The following is a 9,690-nucleotide window of genomic DNA, read 5'->3' as shown; positions in this document are numbered from 1 at the left end:
AGAGATTACGTAATTATAGGTTGGGGGATGACAACGGCAAATGATCCACCTGTTATTCTACCTACTTGTTATTATCGCATTAGGCTAACAGACAGTTTTAACTGTCATGTTTGTGTAGATTCAGATAATACAAAAACATTTTATCGTGCGCAGGTGTCATTTCAGCTAGAGTCTTCCAACGTACCTCTGGCATCTGCCTTACCTACGATTGGTTTCTTGAGCTCTTTCAACTTTGAATCACTCCATACGTATATTCCAAGCCATTTTATCAGTGTGTGCCTCACATTATCACGAAAAGCATCATGGAACTTCTCACTCTTTCCACAACGTCATTTATATACATATTGTGAAAATCAACGGTCCTAGTACACTTCCTTGGAGTGTAACGGAATTTACTTTTACATCTTGATATTTCTCTTCATTAAGAATGGCATGCAGTGTTTTGTTTGCTAGAAATATTTCAATCCAACCACACACCTTATTTGACATTCAGTACTGTATTTTATTCATTAGAAGGCAGTGCGTAAATTTGTCGAACGCTTGGAACCCTCTGGATTCCTACGGAGGGGATTTTTCTGTCTCCGGTAACGTCATAATACGCGAGCGTAAAACATGTTCCACAATTCTAGATGAGACCGACGTCACTGATACAGACCTACAGTTTTTTGTGTACAGGGTACGTTCCGAAAGTAATGCAATTGAATTTCCCGCGCCGCTCCTAGTAGTCGGAGTGGGAGCGGGCCACATGAAGTAGGTGGGGGGGGACGCTAAGCTTTGCCGCGAAACCGGTTTCAGTGCTCTCCGAGCTGTGGAAGCGGCAGGACGTCTGTTATTGTAAACCTCTGCGCGCCGACCGTGTCACGGAAAAAATGGGATCGAGCAACGTTACGCGATTAAGTTTTGTGCTAAACTGAACAAATCTTTTGAGGAGACTAACAAAATGATTCGTGAGGCTTACGGGGACTCTGCTCTGTTCTACTCACAAGTTTCGAGGTGGTTAAAGGCCTTTAAGCCCAAAAAGGCAAGAATGAGCAAATCAAAAGTGAAAACAATGCTCATTGTCTTTTTCGACAGCAAAGGAGTGGTCCATAAGGAGTTTGTTCCTCATGGACAGACAGTTAACGCTGCCTACTACGTGGATGTGCTGGAAAAGGGTCGTCAGGACGAGAAAGGACATCTCCGCTACCTGGCAACTCCATCACGACAACGCGCCTTGCCACAACGCGCTACGAGTCCGCGAGTTCCTGGCCAAATACCAGGTGCCAACTCTGCCCCCCCCCCCCCCCCTATAGTCCTGACCACGCCCCAGCTGACTTCTTTTTGTTTCCTAGGATTAAGTCAGCCCTGAAAGGAACCCGTTTTTCGTCCATAGACGAGATCCAATCCGCCGTGACGAAGACCTTGCGAGAGGTCCCAGAAGACGCCTTCCAGGGCGCATACCGGTCATGGTCATGACAGAGTCGCAAGGACAGTGCTTTGAAGAATTTTAAGTGTTTGTGCAAATCTGTTCAATAAATCACTTTAAAAAAAATAATTGCATTACTTTCGGAACGCACCCTGTATGTTCGACTACCCTTCTTGAAAACGGTGATGACTTACTCCCTTTCCCTACCACTAGGAACGTTTCGCTCCTCCAGTGACCTGCGTTACACTGCTGTTGGAAGGGAAGCGAATTCTTTCGCATATTCTATGTTGAACAGCACTGGCGTCCCGTATTAAGGTGGCTTTTCCCCTTTTGAGCCATTTCAGCTGATTTTCTACGCTGTGATCATTTATTTCGATATAGGTAATTTCGGTGTATGTGCCACGATATGATAATCCCTAGTGAAACTGTCTCGTAAAAAATGCATTCATTACCTCGTCCTTCTCTCTGTCATCCTTAGTTTCGATGCCAGTACGGTCACAGAGTATGGACACATGGTCTTCATCCGTTTACTGATGTAACTTAAGGCCAAAACTTCTTAGGATTTTCTGTTAGATCGTTAGACAATCTTACTTTCGAATTCGTCGATTGTTTGGCGCACGTGTCTCCTTACGCTACTTTTGGTTTCGTTTAGTTTGTTTGTGAGGTTACGGCACTCTCAGCAGCTTTCAAACACGGCTAACCAACCACGGTGGGGCTTCGCCATCCCCACTATTTTTTCTCCGTATATATATTTCTAAGACGCATTGTGTAATTTTTTTGAAGTTTGTTTATGCTCAACGTCGAGTCCTGGAGATGAATGTTTCTCGCACTAGCTAAGCACAAATATCTTTCTATCGTCTATTTATTTACATTCCTATTTACAGCAGTTTTCATTCGGATCTGCTGGTTACCAGCAGGTCTAAGGCATTGCCTTCACGATTCGGTTCTCTGATTAGCTGTTCAAGGTAATTTTCGGATAAGGCACTGAGAAGAATTTGGCATGATTCACTGCCCTCCTCCCCCACCTAATGTTAACACTCCTGTCCATAGCTCGTAAATTGAAATCTGCTTCTAATACTATATTATAACCAGGAAGTTTACTCGAGATCTTAAGCTTTCCCTAAATTTTCCGCCACTACTGCTTCTGAGGCAGGCGGTCTACAAAAGCAACCGGTATCTATGTCTGCTCCACCTTTAATAGTTATCTTTACTCAAAACTATTTCACATTCGGAATCTGTATTAGCCTCATTGGATGATATTGTGTTATTTACAGTTGTAATCACTCTCCTCCACAGGAGTTTAACCTATCACTGGCGAACTCAGTTCAGTCGGAACTTTTAATTTCATTGTTCATGACTTGTTTCAGCAGCTTTCTGTCCGTAGTAATATATGGTCGTCATTACAGTTTATAAGTGTGATTGGTTCTGGGACTTTTCCGTGGAAGCTCCTGTAGCTAAGTAAATCGAAAGTAATATTTTCTTAGATCTCCCATGACGAATGCTACTCTCTTAATTAATGGTGCTGATAGTATTCCCTGTCTGATATGAGAACGTCTCTTACAAGTGTGGCCGCAGCCCCGGAGTCAAGCGGACGAGTCAGCAACAACGTACAAAATAAGAACAAGTTGTAATCTCAGATTTGGCGCTGTTATCTAGAACGAAGTATTACCTGATAACATTTTTTTTGGTAGTTTCCAGTCATGTTTGGAAGAAATAATCTGGTGCAAAGGTCGGTTTCTAGCTCATCATACAAAGAATTTTAAAGTTGAACACTTTCCAAAACTTAAATTTGTAACCATTGATTAAAGGATTAATGAACCACAACTGGTGTCGACATCTGATACAAATATCTGGGAGTCCACTAGGTGTGGAAAAGGCTCAAGATTAATGGAATACTGGAAAACTGGCGTTTGCCTACAAAACAGCTTGTAAAACACTTGTGCGACTCGTAATGGAATACACTACACATGTCTGGAGCTCAATGCAGATCCGAGATGGCAGGGAATGTTCGGCGTATGCAGACACGTGCAACGTGAACAGTCTCCCGCATGTTGTGTGATAGTGTAAGATAAATCGAAAATCCCAAATCGATATCTACTTAGAAAATTTGAAGAATATTTACCAAGCGGGGAATATTCAATATTTCAACTTTTCAAGGATAGCTCCCGCAGAGACCATCACATGACAGGAAACTCGCTGTGTAATTTTGCAAATATGTTTCCCGCATGTCTCTTATCAACTTCACTTACCACAAAGATCACCGCCACTAACAATGTGATTTATCAACAACCCTTTTACTGCACTTGTAACCGTCTGCGATTAAAAAAGCTTACCTATCAGTTTTGTCCTTCTATACAGTTGACGGACGGGTTAATCCTGCTCATGTTTAACTCCAATTTTAAATCACAGAGAACATTTTGACATTAAAATATAGTCCGCACAAGCTATTATGAGAAATATCTATTGTGGAAAAAAAATTCACTTCTCCAATTTCCTGTTAATCAACTGTAGCCCGCCACTTTCTTTACCCAAGGGTGAACTTGAGCAGTTGTCCCTGCAGCGTGAAATAGAAAACGTTTCGAAACTTCAGATACCAAAAGACCACCCAATTACTTATATTGAGCCATGATTTACTGCTTACCGTGCAGGTAATAAGCAATATGTCCACTACTGGCCATTAAAATTGCTACACCACAAAGATTACGTCCTAGAGACGCGAAATTTAACCGACAGGGAAAAGATGCTGTGATATGCAAATGATTAGCTTTTCAGAGCATTCACACAAGGTTGGCGCCGGTGGCGACACCTACAACGTGCTGACATGAGGGAAGTACCTAACCGATTTCTCATACACAAACAGCAGTTGACCGAGGTTGCCTGCTGAAACGTTGTTGTGATGCCTCGTGTGAGGAGAAATGTGTACCATCACGTTTCCGTCTTTGATAAAGGTCGGATTGTAGGCTATCGCGATTGCGGTTTATCGTATGGCGACATTGCTGCTCGCGTTGGTCGAGATTCAATGACTGTTAGCAGAATATGGAATCGGTGGTTTCAGGAGGGTAATACGGAACGCCGTGCTGGATCCCAACGGCCTCGTATCACTAGCAGTCGAGATGACAGGCATCTTATCCGCATGGCTGTAACGGATCGTGCAACCACGTCTCGATCCCTGAGTCAACAGATGGGGACGTTTGTATGACAACAACCACCTGCACAAACAGTTTGACGACGTTTGCAACAGCATGAACTATCAGCTCGGAGACCATGGCTGCGGTTACCCTTGACGCTGCATCACAGATAGGTTCGCCTGCGATGGTGTACTCAACGACGAACCTGGCTGCACGAATGGCAAAACGTCATTTTTTCGGATGAATCCAGGTTGTGTTTACAGCACCATGATAGTCGTATCTGTGGTTGGCGACATGGCGGTGAACGCACATTGGAAGTGTATATTCGTCATCTCCATACTGGCGTATCACCCGGCGTGATGGTATGGGGTGCCATTGGTTACACGTCTCTGTCACCTCTTGTTCGCATTGACGGCACTTTGAACAGTGGACGTTAGATTTCAGATGTGTTACAACCCGTGGCTATATCCTTCATTCGATCCTTGCGAAACCCTACATTTCAGCAGGATAATGCACGGCCGCATGTTACAGGTCCTGTACGAGTCTTTCTGGATACAGAAAATGTTCGACTGCTGCCCTGGCCAGCACATTCTCCAGATCTCTCACCAATTGAAAACGTGGCCGAGCAACTGGCTCGTCACAACACGTCAGTCATTACTCTTGATGAACTGTGGCATCGTGTAGAAACTGCATGGGCAGCTGTACCTGTACACGCCATCCAAGCTCTGTTTGACTCAATGCCTAGGCCTATCAAGGCCGTTATTACGGCCAGAGGTGGTGGTTCTGGCTACCGATTTCTCAGGATCTATGCACCCAAATTGCGGGAAAATGTAATCACATGTCAGTTCTAGTATAATATATTTGCCCAATGAATACCCGTTTATCATCTGCATTTCTTCTTGGTGTAGCAATTTTAATGGCCAGTAGTGTATTTCTTCACGTTCGTGAGAATCTGAATTGTTGCTGCTTACTATTTAGTATTAAATCATATTTATTATTTGTAATATAGTGTATAAATAACAGTGGAACACTTTTCTTGTCTTTTTTTTCGACATAGTCCACGTACGCTTACCGCAGCACAAGTGTTAAGCTCTTGTATATTTGACGAATGTAGTAGGTCTTCTCCGACAGATACTTGGATTACAACTATAGTATTGCATGGGCGGCATGAAGATGGTATGTCTGATAGTACATCTTCAAGCTTTACCTTTTCACCGCGACTGAGGATGAGACCTGTGGTCGTAAAAGCGCTCATCCGGTAAAAAAGAAACAGTCGAAATATTTGTGGAAGAATACGCAATATAGTGTTGACGAAAACGATTCCTCGTATTTCGCGAAAATCGCGAGTTTCACTTTAGAACAGTTTCATTCTTGCCACATTGTATTTCATATTTTGGAAAAAACGACCTGTGGCTGAAACGATCACATTGTTCGTAGTCCACGTTAAAGGTCTGAATCCAGAATTTCTGCCATGATAGTAGCAGCACGATACTGCTGCTCAACGAGGCAATTCCCCACAATCACCTAACAACAGGTAACTGTTTAACCTTCCTGTAATATTCGCTGAGCTCACTATAATCACGTAGGTGCTCTTACATGTAAGACTGAATGCACACCGCTTATTTACATCTTAATGCTCTGCAATTTTTGCATCTTACATGTTGCCTCGGGTAAATTGGTGTTTCGTGGTTTTCTCCTGCCTGAGAAGAAAGAAGCAGCAGCAAGAAGCAGCAGCAGCAAGAAGCAGCAAGCAGCAGCAGCAGCAGCAAGAAGCAGCAAGCAGCAGCAGCAAGAAGCTGCAGCAGCAGCAGCAGCAAGAAGCTGCAGCAGCAGCAGCAGCAAGAAGCTGCAGCAGCAGCAGCAGCAAGAAGCTGCAGCAGCAGCAGCAGCAGCAGCAGCAGCAGCAAGAAGCTGCAGCAGCAGCAGCAGCAGCAGCAGCAAGAAGCTGCAGCAGCAGCAGCAGCAGCAGCAGCAGCAGCAAGAAGCTGCAGCAGCAGCAGCAGCAGCAGCAGCAAGAAGCTGCAGCAGCAGCAGCAGCAGCAGCAGCAGCAGCAAGAAGCTGCAGCAGCAGCAGCAGCAGCAGCAGCAGCAGCAGCAAGAAGCTGCAGCAGCAGCAGCAGCAGCAGCAGCAGCAGCAAGAAGCTGCAGCAGCAAGAAGCTGCAGCAGCAGCAGCAGCAGCAGCAGCAGCAAGAAGCTGCAGCAGCAGCAGCAGCAGCAAGAAGCTGCAGCAGCAGCAGCAGCAGCAAGAAGCTGCAGCAGCAGCAGCAAGAAGCTGCAGCAGCAGCAGCAGCAGCAGCAGCAGCAGCAGCAGCAAGAAGCTGCTGCAGCAGCAGCAGCAGCAAGAAGCTGCAGCAGCAGCAGCAAGAAGCTGCAGCAGCAGCAGCAGCAGCAGCAGCAGCAGCAGCAGCAAGAAGCTGCAGCAGCAGCAGCAGCAGCAGCAGCAGCAGCAGCAGCAGCAGCAGCAGCAGCAGCAGCAAGAAGCTGCAGCAGCAGCAGCAGCAGCAGCAGCAGCAGCAGCAAGAAGCTGCAGCAGCAGCAGCAGCAGCAGCAGCAGCAGCAGCAAGAAGCTGCAGCAGCAGCAGCAGCAGCAGCAGCAGCAGCAGCAAGAAGCTGCAGCAGCAGCAGCAGCAGCAGCAGCAGCAGCAGCAAGAAGCTGCAGCAGCAGCAGCAGCAGCAGCAGCAGCAAGAAGCTGCAGCAGCAGCAGCAGCAGCAGCAGCAGCAGCAGCAAGAAGCTGCAGCAGCAGCAGCAGCAGCAGCAGCAAGAAGCTGCAGCAGCAGCAGCAGCAGCAGCAGCAAGAAGCTGCAGCAGCAGCAGCAGCAGCAGCAGCAAGAAGCTGCAGCAGCAGCAGCAGCAGCAGCAGCAAGAAGCTGCAGCAGCAGCAGCAGCAGCAGCAGCAAGAAGCTGCAGCAGCAGCAGCAGCAGCAGCAGCAAGAAGCTGCAGCAGCAGCAGCAGCAGCAGCAGCAAGAAGCTGCAGCAGCAGCAGCAGCAGCAGCAGCAAGAAGCTGCAGCAGCAGCAGCAGCAGCAGCAGCAAGAAGCTGCAGCAGCAGCAGCAGCAGCAGCAGCAAGAAGCTGCAGCAGCAGCAGCAGCAGCAGCAGCAAGAAGCTGCAGCAGCAGCAGCAGCAGCAGCAGCAAGAAGCTGCAGCAGCAGCAGCAGCAGCAGCAGCAAGAAGCTGCAGCAGCAGCAGCAGCAGCAGCAGCAGCAGCAGCAGCAGCAAGAAGCTGCAGCAGCAGCAGCAGCAGCAGCAGCAGCAGCAGCAAGAAGCTGCAGCAGCAGCAGCAGCAGCAGCAGCAGCAGCAGCAAGAAGCTGCAGCAGCAGCAGCAGCAGCAAGAAGCTGCAGCAGCAGCAGCAGCAGCAGCAGCAAGAAGCTGCAGCAGCAGCAGCAGCAGCAGCAGCAAGAAGCTGCAGCAGCAGCAGCAGCAGCAGCAAGAAGCTGCAGCAGCAGCAGCAGCAGCAGCAGCAAGAAGCTGCAGCAGCAGCAGCAGCAGCAGCAGCAGCAGCAAGAAGCTGCAGCAGCAGCAGCAGCAGCAGCAGCAGCAGCAAGAAGCTGCAGCAGCAGCAGCAGCAGCAGCAGCAGCAAGAAGCTGCAGCAGCAGCAGCAGCAGCAGCAGCAAGAAGCTGCAGCAGCAGCAGCAGCAGCAGCAGCAAGAAGCTGCAGCAGCGACAGCAGCAGCAGCAGCAAGAAGCTGCAGCAGCGGCAGCAGCAGCAGCAGCAGCAAGAAGCTGCAGCAGCAGCAGCAGCAGCAGCAGCAGCAGCAGCAAGAAGCTGCAGCAGCAGCAGCAAGAAGCTGCAGCAGCAGCAGCAGCAGCAGCAGCAAGAAGCTGCAGCAGCAGCAGCAGCAGCAGCAGCAAGAAGCTGCAGCAGCAGCAGCAGCAGCAGCAGCAAGAAGCTGCTGCAGCAGCAGCAGCAGCAGCAGCAAGAAGCTGCAGCAGCAGCAGCAGCAGCAGCAGCAAGAAGCTGCAGCAGCAGCAGCAAGAAGCTGCAGCAGCAGCAGCAGCAGCAGCAAGAAGCTGCAGCAGCAGCAGCAGCAGCAAGAAGCTGCAGCAGCAGCAGCAGCAGCAAGAAGCTGCAGCAGCAGCAGCAGCAAGAAGCAGCAGCAGCAGCAGCAGCAAGAAGCTGCTGCAGCAGCAGCAGCAAGAAGCTGCTGCAGCAGCAGCAGCAAGAAGCTGCAGCAGCAGCAGCAGCAAGAAGCTGCAGCAGCAGCAGCAGCAAGAAGCTGCAGCAGCAGCAGCAAGAAGCTGCAGCAGCAGCAGCAGCAAGAAGCTGCTGCAGCAGCAGCAAGAAGCTGCAGCAGCAGCAGCAAGAAGCTGCAGCAGCAGCAGCAAGAAGCTGCAGCAGCAGCAGCAAGAAGCTGCAGCAGCAGCAGCAAGAAGCTGCAGCAGCAGCAGCAAGAAGCTGCAGCAGCAGCAGCAAGAAGCTGCAGCAGCAGCAGCAAGAAGCTGCAGCAGCAACAAGAAGCTGCAGCAGCAGGAGCAAGAAGCATGAAGAAGCAGAAGAAGTAGAAACAAGAAGAAGAAGAAGCAGAAACAAGAAGAAGAAGAAGCAGAAACAAGAAGAAGAAGAAGCAGAAACAAGAAGAAGAAGAAGCAGAAACAAGAAGAAGAAGAAGCAGAAACAAGAAGAAGAAGAAGCAGAAACAAGAAGAAGAAGAAGCAGAAACAAGAAGAAGAAGAAGCAGAAACAAGAAGAAGAAGAAGCAGAAACAAGAAGAAGAAGAAGCCGAAGCAGAAGAAGAAGCCGAAGCAGAAGAAGAAGCCGAAGCAGAAGAAGAAGCCGAAGCAGAAGAAGAAGCCGAAGCAGAAGAAGAAGCCGAAACAGAAGAAGAAGAAGCCGAAACAGAAGAAGAAGAAGCCGAAGCAGAAGAAGGAGCCGAAGCAGAAGAAGGAGCCGAAGCAGAAGAAGAAGCCGAAGCAGAAGAAGAAGCCGAAGCAGAAGAAGAAGCCGAAGCAGAAGAAGAAGCCGAAGCAGAAGAAGAAGCCGAAGCAGAAGAAGAAGCCGAAGCAGAAGAAGAAGCCGAAGCAGAAATTTTGTGGCGACGGCAATTGGAAAAATTGTGTATCATTTCTCTGTACTCAGGGAAAATTTGTTACCTTCGCTTACATTCACAACCAACTGGAGCAACCAGCGATCTCACTGCTATTAAAAAATCAG

General features: G+C 48.4%; 1 pseudogene; it reads left to right on the top strand.

Moving 5' to 3' along the window:
* The first annotated feature begins 5,700 nt into the window (after positions 1 to 5,700).
* On the top strand, positions 5,701 to 8,489 carry LOC126282442 (putative uncharacterized protein DDB_G0271606; annotated as a pseudogene).
* The last annotated feature ends 1,201 nt before the right edge of the window (positions 8,490 to 9,690 follow it).

This window comes from Schistocerca gregaria, chromosome 7, assembly GCF_023897955.1.
Source record: "Schistocerca gregaria isolate iqSchGreg1 chromosome 7, iqSchGreg1.2, whole genome shotgun sequence".
NCBI lineage: Eukaryota > Metazoa > Arthropoda > Insecta > Orthoptera > Acrididae > Schistocerca > Schistocerca gregaria.
The sequence above is the reverse complement of the archived record's forward strand: the minus strand, read 5'-3'. Positions and strand labels throughout refer to the sequence as shown.